Source organism: Procambarus clarkii, chromosome 93 (genome assembly GCF_040958095.1).
Source record: "Procambarus clarkii isolate CNS0578487 chromosome 93, FALCON_Pclarkii_2.0, whole genome shotgun sequence".
Taxonomy (NCBI): Eukaryota; Metazoa; Arthropoda; class Malacostraca; order Decapoda; family Cambaridae; genus Procambarus; species Procambarus clarkii.
Window position 1 is genome coordinate 4,138,933 of NC_091242.1, and position 15,765 is coordinate 4,154,697.

At 38.0% G+C, this 15,765-nt stretch overlaps 1 pseudogene; it reads right to left on the bottom strand.

Moving 5' to 3' along the window:
- The window catches only part of LOC138359780 (CARD- and ANK-domain containing inflammasome adapter protein-like), a 29,770-nt pseudogene extending 21,297 nt beyond the window's left edge, over positions 1-8,473 (bottom strand).
- Positions 8,474-15,765: the final 7,292 nt, after the last annotated feature.

Consider the following 15,765-nt stretch of genomic DNA (forward strand, 5'->3'; position numbering starts at 1 on the left):
CTGGTCACATAACAAGCAAATAGTAACATAATAACAGGGAAATAGAAGAACATGTATCATTAATATACACATTTACAAAATACTGTACTGTATACATTTCTGTTATTTATATAAACATTCGAATGCACGCCAAAATAACAGGGAAATAGAAGAAAATGTATAAGTAATATACACATTTACACAATACTGTACTGTATACATTTCCTTTCCGTATATAAGCATTCTAATGCACACCAGAGATAATATTATCGTGGCATGAATAATATGTATGTAAACCAATCTACAATAACATGAAATATACATATTACATTCGCTCCTGAATATTTTAATTTACACAGAACGTTTTATATATGCAATGAACAACAAAGTCATATGGGCTGGAGTTCATATGATGAGCAAATACAGAATCATTCATAAACTACTCACACTTGCACTATAACGAGGATATCATGCATGTAGAGACAACAACAGAGCAGCTCATCAATCATACGAATCAACGGACTCTATTAAGGGAAGATTCCCACTACCTCCTGACTCACACAAATGTTTCATTAATCAAAATGACGGATTACTCCACGTTGCCAAGCCTAGCTCCCTCCTTCCTTCCTTCCAGAGGGCTCTTATACCATGACTGTTCCATCAGTGTAATGTTTAATTGGCTGGTATTTAAAGTCTACCTTTTAGTCGTTTGATTGGTATATAAAAGGCTACCTTTGGTTGTTTGATTGGTATATAAAGGCTATACCTTTTGTCGTTTGATTGGTATATAACGTCTACCTTTTGTCGTTTGATTAGTATATAAAAGTCTACCTTTTGTCATATGATTGGTATATAAAAGTCTACCTTTGGTTGTTTGACTGGTATATAAAATCAACCTTTTCTTGACTGATTGGTATATAAAGTCTACCTTTGGTTGTGTGACTGATATATAAAGTCTAGCCTTTGTTGTTTGTTATTAATCTAAATGTTTTCTCTGTTAGAATAGCAGTTTATTTTATTAAGTGGCTGGAAGTATGTTAAACGGAGAATTAGACAATGTTTATACCCCGTGTGTGTGTAAAGTTTTGACTGGTATATAAAATCAACCTTTACTTGATTGATTGGTATATAAAGTCTACCTTTGGTTGTGTGACTGATATATAAAGTCTAACCTTTGTTGTTTGTTATTAATCTAAATGTTTTCTCTGTTAGAATAGCTGTTTATTTTATTAAGTGGCTGGAAGTATGTTAAACGGAGAATTAGACAATGTTTATACCCCATGTGTGTAAAGTTTTCCCGCGCGTTTGGGTAAGGGAAGCCTGTCTCCCGCCACGAGGTCAGAGCGGGTGTAGACTTTACCCGCTGAGGGTGTGTGGTGAACCCTCGTGAGGTGCCCAACTGTTGGAGGTAGTTTACCTCAGTTATCTCAGTGGGACTTAAGTCCAATCGTCCATCTGGTGAGTGAGAACGTCTCCTCTCGTGTTTGAGGTGTTTCTTTATTTACTTTATGATGTTATTCTTCATACACTGCAAGCAAGGCTGAGGAGTTCCGTCTGATTATTATTGAACAAGAATAAGTCAAACCCAATTCTTCATTTCGTCCTCGTCTTTACAATACGAAAACAGCTCTTCCCCACAGACCTCTTACTTTTATTTATTTATTTACATATACAAGAGTTCTTATATTCTTGTAAAGTCACTAGCACGCATAGCGTTTCTGGCAGGTTCGTAATCTAAATTTTCCCTGGAATAGACCCGTCAAATCGTTTGACAACCAGGTGTACCTATTCACTGCTGGGTGAACAGAGGCGTACAATTAAGGATTGGTGCCCAGTCAATCTTCCCCGGCCTGGAGGGCGGGCCGAGTGTCTTAATTACCACTGCACCATGGGAGCTGGTACTTCGACTGTACCACCACGGTGTAATATAATTAATTCATTGTGTCGGGGACAGGCAGCCAGAGTGTATTCATACACCTGGGACCAAAGAGCCAGAGCTCAACCCCCGCAAACACAACTAGGTGAGTACACGTTTTGACTGTTATCGTGCCCTCCCCCCCACCCCCAAGGCCGAATTACTGACCCCCGCCCTGGATGCAACCCCACAACAAGCTGACTAACTCCTCAGTACCTACTTACTGCTAGGTGAACAGTCGCATTAGGTGCAAGGAAAGGTACCCAATCCTGTCCCGCCCGAGATTCGAACCTGGAATTCTCGATTGTGCGTCGAGAGCGAGCCCGACTGTACAACCGGGATCCTTATAATATAGAAATGCTGAGGACTGTTCCTGAACAAATAGCTTGGATGTCACAACGGGAAGATTGATGATATTCTGGCGAGATATAAGAATTATGCACCAAGATTGTAACCTTTTGTTGAATTGTCTGAATGTCTATGACAAATTGTCCAGCCCGTCCTCCAAAATTGGGGAGGTAAATGTAACAGCACAAGTGCAATTATGTACTATTCATAGCAGTCAGGATTTGTACTTATTTTCACTTAGTATTAAACCGTACTGTCAAATATATTGTGAATATTTGAGTTTACCTGAAAAGCTGAATAGAAAACCACGACCTAACCTAACCTTCTTAGTGTTTGAAGATAAGCATTTTATTGCTTTTTAATTACAATTAGTACTTAACCTATAGCTATATTGATATTACAGTTTTATAAAACTAATAAAATATTTCAATAAATTGTAAACTAACTCAGGATATTTTCAAATTTTGTATAAAATCTATTGTTTAATAAAAATGAAAAAGAAATTCCTAATATTTAAAACTTGTGTATAGCAAATTAAACTTGAAAACTTCATCCTAAAATTTTGACTGTCTTAACAAAAAACGAGAATAAATGGGGAGGTAAGTGTAACAGCCCCATAAGTTCAATTATGTACTATGTATGACAGTAAAGAAATGTACTTATTACACTTAGTATTAAACCGTACTGTCAATTCGGAGGATGGGTTGCAGCGTCTGTATACTTAGTCATAAAAATACTGTATTTGTGTACGTCTGATAATGTGTAAAGGAAGAAATGGATATGTTTATCACTCAGAATGTTCGGTAATATGCTTATTGATTGTGATGTGTATATATATATATATATATATATATATATATATATATATATATATATATATATATAATATATATATATATAATATATATATAATATATATATATTTTATATCTATATATATATATATATATATATATATATATATATATATATATATATATATATATATATATATATCCACATATTTCTCTGTGGATTTTCCGCATAAAATGATCAGTGTTTTGTGATCGTCAATTGCATATATATATATATATATATATATATATATATATATATATATATATATATATATATATATATATATATATATATATATATATATATATATATATATATATATATATATAAATGTCGTACCTAGTAGCCAGAATGCACTTCTCAGCCTACTATGCAAGGCCCAATTTGCCTAATAGGCCAAGTTTTCATGAATTAATTGTTTTTCGACTACCTAACCTACCTAACCTAACCTAACCTAACTTTTTCAGCTACCTAACCTAACCTAACCTATAAAGATAGGTTAGGTTAGGTTAGGTAGGGTTGGTTAGGTTCGGTCATATATCTACGTTAATTTTAACTCCAATAAAAAAAATTGACCGCATACATAATGAAATGGGTAGCTCTATCATTTCATAAGAAAAAAATTAGATAAAATATATTTATTCAGGAAAACTTGGCTAATTAGGCAAATCGGGCCTTGCATAGTAGGCCGAGTACGACGTTCTGGCTACTAGGTACAACATAAATATATATATATATATATATATATATATATATATATATATATATATATATATATATATATATATATATATATATATATATATATATATATATATATATATATATATATATATATATATGTCGTACCTAGTAGCCAGAACGCACTTCTCAGCCTATTATGCAAGGCCCAATTTGCCTAATAAGCCAAGTTTTCATGAATTAATTGTTTTTCGACTACCTAACCTACCTAACCTAACCTAACCTAACTTTTTCGGCTACCTAACCTAACCTAACTTATAAAGATAGGTTAGGTTAGGTTAGGTCGGGTTGGTTAGGTTCGGTCATATATCTACGTTAATTTTAACTCCAATAAAAAAAAATTGACCTCATACATAATGAAATGGGTAGCTTTATCATTTCATAAGAAAAAAATTAGAGAAAATATATTAATTCAGGAAAACTTGGCTTATTAGGTAAAATTGGCCTTGCATAGCAGGCTGAGAAGTGCGTTCTGGCTACTAGGTACGACATATATATATATATATATATATATATATATATATATATATATATATATATATATATATATATATATATATATATATGTCGTACCTAGTAGCCAGAACGCACTTCTCAGCCTACTATGCAAGGCCCAATTTGAATAATAAGCCAAGTTTTCATGAATTAATTATATTTCGACTACCTAACCTACCTAACCTAACCTACCTTTTCGGCTACGTAACCTAACCTAACCTATAAAGATAGGTTAGGTTAGGTTAGGTAGGGTTGGTTAGGTTCGGTCATATATCTACATTAATTTTAACTCCAATAAAAAAAATATTGTCCTCATACATAATGAAATGGGTAGCTTTATCATTTCATAAGAAAAAAAGTAGAGAAAATATATTAATTCAGGAAAACTTGGCTTATTGGGCAAATTCGGCCTTGCATAGTAGGCCGAGAAGTGCATTCTGGCTACTAGGTACGACATATATATATATATATATATATATATATATATATATATATATATGTCGTACCTAGTAGCCAGAACTCACTTCTCAGCCTACTATTCAAGGCCCGATTTGCCTAATAAGCCAAGTTTTCCTGAATTAATATATTTTTTCTAATTTTTTTCTCATGAAATGATAAAGCAACCCTTTTCTCTATGTATGAGGTCAATTTTTTTTTATTGGAGTTAAAATTAACGTAGATATATGACCGAACCTAACCAACCCTACCTAACCTAACCTAACCTATATTTATAGGTAAGGTTAGGTTAGGTAGCCAAAAAAAGCTAGGTTAGGTTAGGTTAGGTAGGTTAGGTAGACGAAAAAACATTAATTCATGAAAACTTGGCTTATTAGACAAATCGGGCCTTGAATTGTAGGCTGAGTAGTGCGTTCTGGCTATTAGGTACGACATATATATATATATATATATATATATATATATATATATGTCGTACCTAGTAGCCAGAACTCACTTCTCAGCCTACTATGCAAGGCCCGATTTGCCTAATAAGCCAAGTTTTCATGAATAAATTGTTTTTCGACTACCGAACCTACCTAACCTAACCTAACCTAACTTTTTCGGCTACATAACCCAACCTAACCTATAGAGATAGGTTAGGTTAGGTTAGGTAGGGTTGGTTAGGTTCGGTCATATATCTACGTTAATTTTAACTCCAATGAAAAAAAATTGACCTCATGCATAATGAAATGGGTAGCTTTATCATTTTATAAGAAAAAATTTAGAGAAAATATATTAATTCAGGAAAACTTGGCTTATTAGGCAAATCGGGCCATGCATAGTAGGCTGAGAAGTGAGTTCTGGCTACTAGGTACGACATATATATATATATATATATACATGTATATATATATATATATATATATATATATATATATATATATATATATATATATATATATATATATATATATAATATATATATATACACACACATATAACCCACGAAAGAAAATGAAACAATAAATTACCTGAGCGCTTTCGAATAAATTAATGAATCTTGAGAAATCTAAACAATGCAATACTGTGCAGAAAATATAAAAACATGGATATCTAAATTTCTCATGTTCTTCATTTGAGAAGGAAATTTAAAAAAAGATCTCCAACGTTCATTTCACAGTATTATATGGCATGACGCAAAGAGATGCGTCTTACGGATCCTGTTAATATTTTAAAAGGAGAGTAGACGTGGATACAACTTAGCTAAAGCAACCAAATATATAACTATGAGGTGAAGGTGTCGTATGGGCCATTAGGCGTCATGCATTTTCCTTACTTCCTTCGTTCTTATGATGGCTAGAGCAGTTATGCAGGATGTTCTATCTTGGTCTTAAAATTGGTAGAATATAATTGAGTGTTGGCTCACTATTGATAGTTGGTCGAGTTTGTTTGATATGTAGTGGTTCACCCATGTCTAACCTTCTATTGCCATTGTATCTCAATTATTTTAGTGTTGTTTGTCAGGATATATCTGGTGATGATCTGGTTGTGTCGAAACTACATGTTCTTCGACGGAGCCTTATTGTTTGTGCAGTGTCAGGCGACTTAAAAAGAGATCTTGAGATGTTCGCTTGCGTATATACTGATTCTCTCCCTCTTTCTCTCTTGTGGCCAGTATTAGGGAAGTCAATAAGGATAATCTAAATTCCCTTGATTGCATCCAAAGGGATTATTCTTCTTAGGAGTCCTCTTCTTCCCCGCCCTCTATATACTGTAATTTATTAGACTTTGGATTTATTAGGTGACTTTACATTTTGTTGAGAAGTATTACTGTAAAATTATGTAAACCCACATGCTAGGTTTTGAAATTTGCCAAAAATACTGTGCGTAATTAACGGTATTATAAAACACCTACAATCACTAATATTTAAATGCAAAATGTTTCATAAAGTGTACATTTTTGTACAAATACGACTATCATTATTACACATTATGTTCTCAATATTATTATTGAAAAAATCAACTCGAGCTGTGAGGTGACTCGAACCAGTGACCTAGAGAATCCCAAACACTAACGCTAACTACTGGACCACCCTGAACTGGTAAGCCATACATCCGGATTTCTACTGAAATCATAGGAAGTCTGGAGGCCTCTCCTGAAGCCAGTCCAAGTTTGACGTTTGACCCCCAAGCACTTGGGATTTAGGCAACGTAGTTCATGCATCGTATTCTCCAACATCAAATATACAAGAGAAATCACACTAACGTGATAGTCTGGAAGGGGGGCCCTGCAAACTTTCTGTGATTTCAGTAGAAATCCGGTTGTAAAACATTTTACTAGGTGTGCTAAGGCGACCGCGCGTGTACACACATTGGGTCCTAGTAGTACAGTCGGGTTCGTTCTTGACTCAAAATCAGAAATTCCTAGTTCGAATCACGGGAGGGACAGAAATGGCTGGGCGCGTTTCCTATCTTTTAATGCACCTCTTCACATAGCAGCAAATATGTACCACGAAGCTAGTCAGTTTGTTGCATCCCGGGGAACGTCAGTAATTCGACCTTGGAAGGGGGACTTTGATGAGCCTAACTTGTATACACCAGTTGCCAGTCATTCACAATGAATTATTATTTACTATTATTGGCTTAACGCTTTTATCTTGATAACTACTTATCTTATAAGGGTCGGAATTGTGATATGCTCATCTTCATTACGTCCAGTGATTTATTTAATCCATCAATAGATTTTAATCTATTTGTCAGTATCATGTACTACCTACCTACCTTATCAGGGCCGGAATTGTGATATGCTCATCATTATTGCGTCCAGTGATTTATTTAATCCATCAATAGATTTTAATCTATTTGTCAGTATCATGTACTTTTAATGATATGTCCGTAGACGCAACCCGTCATATGCTTGACGAGTCCTGGACACTTCCTGGGCACACGGACACTCCTGGCCACCCGGGCACGCCTTGGACTTATGTATTCTTCCTTGCCAACCGGACACGTCCTGGCCAAATGGATACCAAGAACCAAAATATTCTAACAAAGACACGTCAATACGACACGGACGCGTACTGACTATAAGAACACGCCCAAGCCACGTAGACACGTCCTAACGACAGGGTCATGTTCTTGGGGCACATAGACACGTCCTAATGACAAGGTCACGTCTTGACCACATAGACAAGTCCTAATGATAAGGATACGTCCTAATGATAAGGACACGTCCTAATGATAAGGACACGTCCTAATAATAAGGACACGTCCTAATAATGACACGTCCTAGCCACCCTTCAAAGCCACGACAATACCAATTTATGAAACACGTGATATTTAGCGTACCAAATTTCCATCCTCCGTCGTGAAAATAGTTCTAGCATCCAAATAATAACATTCAATTCATCATACGAGAACAGATAAAAAAATATATTAATGTGTTGCGATAACATTGAGAAAGAGATGGGGGGTATATGGGCGTATATAACCTCGTGTACGTGCCTCAAGAAGCCAGCACCCACACTCACCTCGCCTCATCAACAACGCTAGAGGCGCTGTGAATCCCGCTCAGCCTCGGTAATGGTCCTCACAAAACCATCTTTCACTCTGCACTTCACTAAAGCTTGCTTCCGAGTCGTATTTACACGTGTCTCGACGCCATGGTCGGGCTTGACTTTCGTGTGGGGACAATGTTTACGATGGACCGGCGGAGCCATCTGGCGGGCGGCTTGAGAACCACCTGGTCAGGCTGGCTGCCGCGCGCAACAGCCAATCAATACTCCCCGGGCGACGGAGCGAGATTTCCATTGGTCCGTTGTTCGTTTTCTGTAGCATCATTAAGCGTGCCAGAAAGCCGTGTTGATCAATAGATCCTGAATGTTGGTTGTCACCGAGAAACTACTTAAGAAGATACAAATATACTACTCCAACCCCGATAAGCTGCACTGTCACGCAGAATTAGAGCGGAAATGTTAAAAATACCAGAGAGAGCGTGGTCAGCCTCGCCAGGCATCTCTATACACGAAGCTAGTAGGAATTTGGCAGGCGAGGGAAGCCGACTGGGTGGAGTCAGGACGCGCTCCTAAAATGTTCCCAGTCCGGGGAAACGTCTCTAGGACAATGGCGCCATATATCCACCTGAATCAATACAGAATAAAGCATTAAACTGCGTCGGCCTTTCAGAATCAAGTGCAATTTCGTGGGGATATGCAGTTTCTACCATGCACTTAGTGGATGTAACATTGATTCTCAATGAAGCATCTCTTGTACATATCATGCATCTGTATCAATGAAGAATATCTTGCACATATATTTTTTGTCTGTTTTTTCTTCTGATATTGTAGTAGTGAGTGTTACAAGACATCAACGTCATATTTATGCAATTGTATATAGATACACAACTCTTTCTCTATCTATACACACACACACACACACACACACACACACACACACACACACACACACACACACACACACACACACACACACACACACACACACACACACACACACACACACACACACACACACACACACACACACACACACACACACACACACACACACACACATATATATATATATATATATATATATATATATATATATATATATATATATATATATATATATATATATATATGTATAATATAATATTTTATTTATTGGTTGGTTGCCTCAGATAATTGGCATAACAACCACTACGGACGTGCTCTAGTTCAACTCATTAGGTTCATTTTAAAACGCAGATTATATTAGCTAATTAACACAGTCCCTAACGAGAATACTTGTTCTTGACTCATACTATAAATGAGTGATAATACGTTCTTGATAATTAGTAAAGTCGACAATCAGACTTGACATTGACCTACATTGTAAACTTCAGTATTTTATCGACCCGATAATTATAGCCGACATTCGACCATAATCGGTAATAATTATCGGATTATTGGTTTATCGGGGGTGTGGGTAGCCTGAGCATCGGGTGTAGAGGAGATACACACACATTTTCTCCTCTTATGACGTCACATAATTCATCTCTGTCGGCTCGAACCGTACAAAGAAGACTTGTTTTCCTTCACAAACGACGCCATGTATTATGCTGTGGAGCTCTTGGATCCAATGCGCCTTGAAAATTCCCTCCAATACAGCCACTTAAGTCAATACCTTGTTACAGGCCACTGTATTTTGCTACTAATCTGCAGCTTACCGCTGTTCTGACCCTGATCACTAGCCTGCAATAGAAAACTGTTTTCCCTCAGACAACTACCCTGCCTGAGGATGCTATACTATTTTAGGCTACTACTTTCCGCCATCTTGGATACGTTTTGAACACATGGACACCACCTGGCTACTCGGACACGGTCTGTCCTGGACACATGTATTCGTTATGGATACATACCGAAATTTACCTGAGGGCAACCATCTTTCTAGTGGCCTCGACGGGGAGGGAAAGCCAGCGGCTTGTCAAATGTCCCTGCATTTTTCTGAGGATTATTTCCAACTGGATTTTGAATTGCAATAATGTCTTGGCCTTTATAACTTCGGCGAGTAGGCGGTTCCATGGGTTTATAACCCTTTGGGTGAAAAAACATGTCCTTTTTTCTGTCCTACAATGTGGCTTGTTGAGCTTGAAGCTGTTACCTCTTGTTTGTGTTTAATTTAACCTTATAAAGAAGTGGTCTGGATTAACAAAGACATGTATTAGCCCACAACTTACCTGCGCACCGCTACCCCACCTCTAGGCCACAACCCACCCTGCACCACTACCCACTCCTGGTCAGTACCCACCCTGCACCACTACCCACTCCTGGTCAGTACCCAACCCCAGGTCACAACCCACCCTGCACCACTACCCACTCCTGGTCAGTACTCACCCCCAGGCCACAACCCACCCTGCAACACTACCCACTCCTGGTCAGTACCCACCCTGCACCACTACCCACTCCTGGTCAGTACCCACCCTGCACCACTACCCACTCCTGGTCAGTACCCAACCCCAGGTCACAACCCACCCTGCACCACTACCCACTCCTGGTCAGTACTCACCCCCAGGCCACAACCCACCCTGCAACACTACCCACTCCTGGTCAGTACCCACCCTGCACCACTACCCACTCCTGGTCAGTACCCACCTCCAGGTCACAACCCACCCTGCACCACTACCCACTTCTTGACCATTTTATATAACAGTGCTTCAGAAATTCAATATTCCACTCACTTGTGCGTGAATGAGTATGGTAATTAAGTGAATTCATTAATAAATTATAGCTTTCTTTAATGCCAATTAGCGTCAACGAGCAGAGGAAGTTCGGCTCAAGAGGTGTACGGAAGTCCGCACTTCCTTATACACTATTTAAATGTATGTTCGGTATACGGATGTTGCAGGATTCAGCTCATTCGGAATGTCAAAAAAAAATATCCAAATTATGGTAGACAATCCGAATCCATAAAATTTAAACAAATGGGTTATGCCTTAGTGTTGAAATACCTGAAGGAAATATTGTCATTTCAAAATACCTATATTTTCACTCCATATTATAAATTTACCTTTCCGGTTGAGTACTACATTAGGCTTTCTAAATGTTTTATATTTTTCCAGAAAGTTGTTGAGGGTCACAAGGATAAGATGTCTGGAGTACCCCCTGTGACCTATTTTGTGACCTCAGACTCACGTACTTCCTTAGGTTCAGGTAAGATTTGTCTGCAAATAATTATTCGAGAGCGGAACTAGTTTAGAACAACTTAAAAAAAAATTAATAGACCGATATAGAATCAAATATTTCCTATTGCCATAAGCAGCAATATTGGGAGCTGGTAATACCATTGGTAAAGTGGTTAGTTATTAGAAGCCGTCGTATTGAGCCACACAAAATTGAAACCTTAATTGAAACAATTGGTTTCATGTAGTATATATTGAATGTTTCAGTATTATTGTAGCTCTGTGGTCTAGCTACTGTAAAGACGCCGCTCCTTGAAACATCTCTTTCGTATATGAATATCTCAATGACCTTGAAACTCTCTCGGATATTTATATTCACTATAAATATGAGAGAAATGTGGAGTAATTATGGGGTAGCCTAGCCAGTGGTGGCGTGAGCCTAGTTAAATACATTCCACGAATGTGATTATCGACTGGCCGTCTCAATTATGTTTTCTGTAAGACATACTGCCCTCAAAATACAACAGCAGTAGGGGATATACTAAAATCTCTCCATTAAATTAATCTAATTCAGTATTAAAAATAACAATGACTAAATCAAAATATTACATAGCTTCAACGATAAAATGAGGACATTGGATAAAGTTGACAATATATAATAATATCGACTTACCTGCAATATATCTCCGCAGTCATATAAGACCTGGCCACTGAAAATCTCATGGCCAAGGCGACAAATTATATTTGTAACTATTTTACTCCTTTTATTGTGGTCTGGAACTGGCGCAGCGATCATAAAAAAGTGGAGTTTACGGTCAGCAGGAATAAACAGCGGCCACTAAGGAAAGGTAAATAAAGTGGAAGGGATCCGGGCAAGCTATCGCCAGCTCAATACTTTCTCACAACTTTGTCCACTGCGAAAAGAAGCAGAGAGAGAGAGAGGATGAGAGAGAAAACGCAGATTGTAAAATAAGTTTCTACTATTTTTTGGTGAACTGGATTGATCTCAAAAGCGGTATTCAGTGCTTATATTCAGTACAGTTACAGTGCCGCTCCTGTGGCAGGTAAGTCTACCACGGGCTCACCATAACCTGTGCAACTTGGAACCTTTTGTTCCGAGTAGCTGAATCTAAAACAACAACAACAGATAATGCCCGTTACAACAGCATCCTGAATGGGACCCAGCAGCAACCTGTACAGTTTCCAGATATGTCTTGTATTTGTCTTAGCAGTGTCTATGCTGGTTACCGCAGCTTCCTATTCTGACCACAAATGTTATATCATTAATGCAGACACTCAAACATCAGTGTCGTCGAATACATATGAACTTGGTGCCAACTCATGTAGGTATATCAGAGAATGAGAGTGCAGACGAAGTTGGAAACCTCCCTCATACAATAGAAGAAATATGGACATTTACATATCACAGAGTTTAGCACAGATTAAAAAAAAAAATTTAGATTGAGAACATAAAGATGTACTGTGTTTTTTAACGGTTCTTGGGATACCCATGTGCTTGTGAACTAGGCTTACAGGTTCCAAGAGAAGAGATGAAATGTCATCATTGTGCAGAAATTCCAAACAGATCACTGCCCCCGAAAAGTGTCCTATTTTGGTTCCAAAACTTTCTATACTGGTTGCGGCAGCGTCCTATTATGGTTCTCGAAGCTTCCTATGCTGGCTCGAGCAGCGTCCAGAACTGGTCTGAGAACTGCCTTCAACTGTTACAGTAGCATCCTTTAGTGGTCCCAGCAGTTTCCTATACATATGTCCTAGCAGTATCCTGTGGTGGTCCGAGCAGTTTCCTATACACATGTCCTAGCAGTATCCTGTGATGGTCCCAGCAGCGTCCTATACATGTCTCAGCAGTATTCTGTAGTGGTCCCAGCAATGTTCTATATTAGCAGCGTTCAAGTAGCGAATATATGGGACTTAATCATTCTACACGGTTTTCAAACCAATTAATAACCGGGTAGCCGGCTAAAAATCGCAGTAAGGGGGCTGGAACCGACAAAAATAATAGTAACGGGACTGGAACCATTACAAAATTTAGGTTTACTGTTTATTTCGTAAACCTAAATCCTGCGTTCGAGTTTCCTAAGGATGAAGTATTTATGGGGAGCATAATAAATGACTTAACTCAAAAGGCTGTAGTGTTAATTTGTAATTCGATTTAAGATCAAATCAATACAAAATACGTTGATTTGACAAAACTCATTTTCTGTTTATTAAAACCATATCAATTGTTACGATGCATTAGCATAGGTTAGATTAGATTGGGTTAGGTTAGTTTTGGTTTGGATTTGGTAAGGTAGGTAGGTTAGGTAAGGTTTAAAATTCGTCTGTGGAAGAAATATATGAATTAGGGCCTGTTGGTCCATTCTGCTAGCCTATTGTATAAAAATCAACTCTACAACAAAGTCTCGAATTAACTACATCTTGTATCCAAGCAAACAAACACTGCTATTGATTTGTAACTTGGAACAACCAGTTTCAACAAATTTTCAACGCTATGTATCTCGTTCGTCCTGTAAAATAAATTCCCCGGGCGAGTAATAGGAGAAAGCCTCAAATATTCGCCTTTCGTGACGGACTGGGATGGCTACTAGTTGCCTTATTCACTGGGAAAAAAACTGCTGTTAAGGCTTTAATGTCACGAATGTCACATAAAAGTAAGTGAGAACTCACTGAGAATATAAGCGGACGTGTCATGTGAAGAACAGATGTGTCACATGAACGGACGTGCCATAAAGAATGGTCGTGTCATATGAAGAACGGACATGTCATATGAAGAACGTATATGTCATATAAAGAACAGGTGTGTCACATGGAACGGACGTGCCATAAAGAATGGCCGTGTCATATTAAGAACGTATATGTCATATAAAGAACGGATGTGGCACATGAAGAACACGTCTCATACGAAAAGCGAACATGTCAAATGAAGAACAGACGTATAAGTATTTCCACAATCTATTTTAGTGAAGTTTGTCTTTTATACAAAAATTTTTGTCATTGTTGTTAATGTCCATAACAGACGTTAAAAAAATATTAAATTTTTTCATTTTTTGTTTAAGTTGCTCAAATCACTTGAAAATCGATTAGCCTATTCCTACCTAATAATGCATATGGTCTCTTGAACAAGGTTGGTTTTGTTTAAATATTTCCTTTATATTTGGTCAGATTTAAGTTTATTTATATTTTTGAGGATTATGCGAATTTAGTTTTTCCTTAATAATTGCTGCTGATGATGAACGTTCATACTGAAACTTCGAGTAAAATGACCAGTTCAAGATTCTTTTAGTGCTGTGTTGCTACACTAACTCAGAGCTTTCTCTTTATAATATTAGTAAGGGGTACCTGGCTGTGCCTGGGTCGGTCTCCCCTCTTTCTCCTCTCCTTTCTTCTTTCATACTGTTCCCTTCCCTCTATTCTCTCCTCTCAACCCCTCTTCCAATCTCCAGCATCTCTCACCTATACAAACAGACTCTCTCTCATAAATATATATATATATATATATGAGAGAGAGAGCGAGGTCACCTCTGCATAATTGTCAATACAACATGGCGTGTGCTCCCTCGCTGACCTTCATCTAGGCGGGTCGATAGTGCGGTCGAGTTTACACGTGTGGTAAACCTCTGTGGACCTCCTTTAAGACCGCCTCCAGAAGCCCCAGGCCTAGTTGTTGATAGTGGCGTCTGGGGACGGGCCGCCAGACTCCCCTGAGGCCTAGCTGGGGTAGTGGCGGCTGGGGGCGAGCTGTCCTCAGCCTTAATTTATTGGTAAAACTATGTTGTTGTTGTAGCAATATATTAATACTAATAAGGCTGATTCTACGTGGACTGAACGCCGTATACAATACAATTTGGACTGACGATGCCTGGCGAAAAAACCTGCATGTTTGCCACTACACAACAGTTGGCTTGACCACAGGAAAGAACATTGTTACCGCCATACCGTACAGAAAAACGTGCATTCTATTTCTGATGTTATTACGCCACAAGTACTATCATTTTAATACTATTTGTATGAGTACTCCGACTGCTACGAGTACAATCAGCAAAGTACCTCACCCGTTTTCTCCTGCTGTGACGTGCTGTATTGCATAAGACATGTCTCTCATTTTAGGAGGATCGGTTGATTGTATAGTGGAAATTCCGACAAATAGACAAATATGGTGATGCCGCTAGACACAAGTCCTCACGGAAAAATATTCCGTATGAAGATAGCGTGACCTGTAAGAGCAGTGATCAGTGCATCGTCACACATCCAAATGGGTTCGATTTCCGGGCATGAAGAGACGTACAGAGACGTTTCCTTACACCTGGTGCCTTTGTTCACCTAGTAG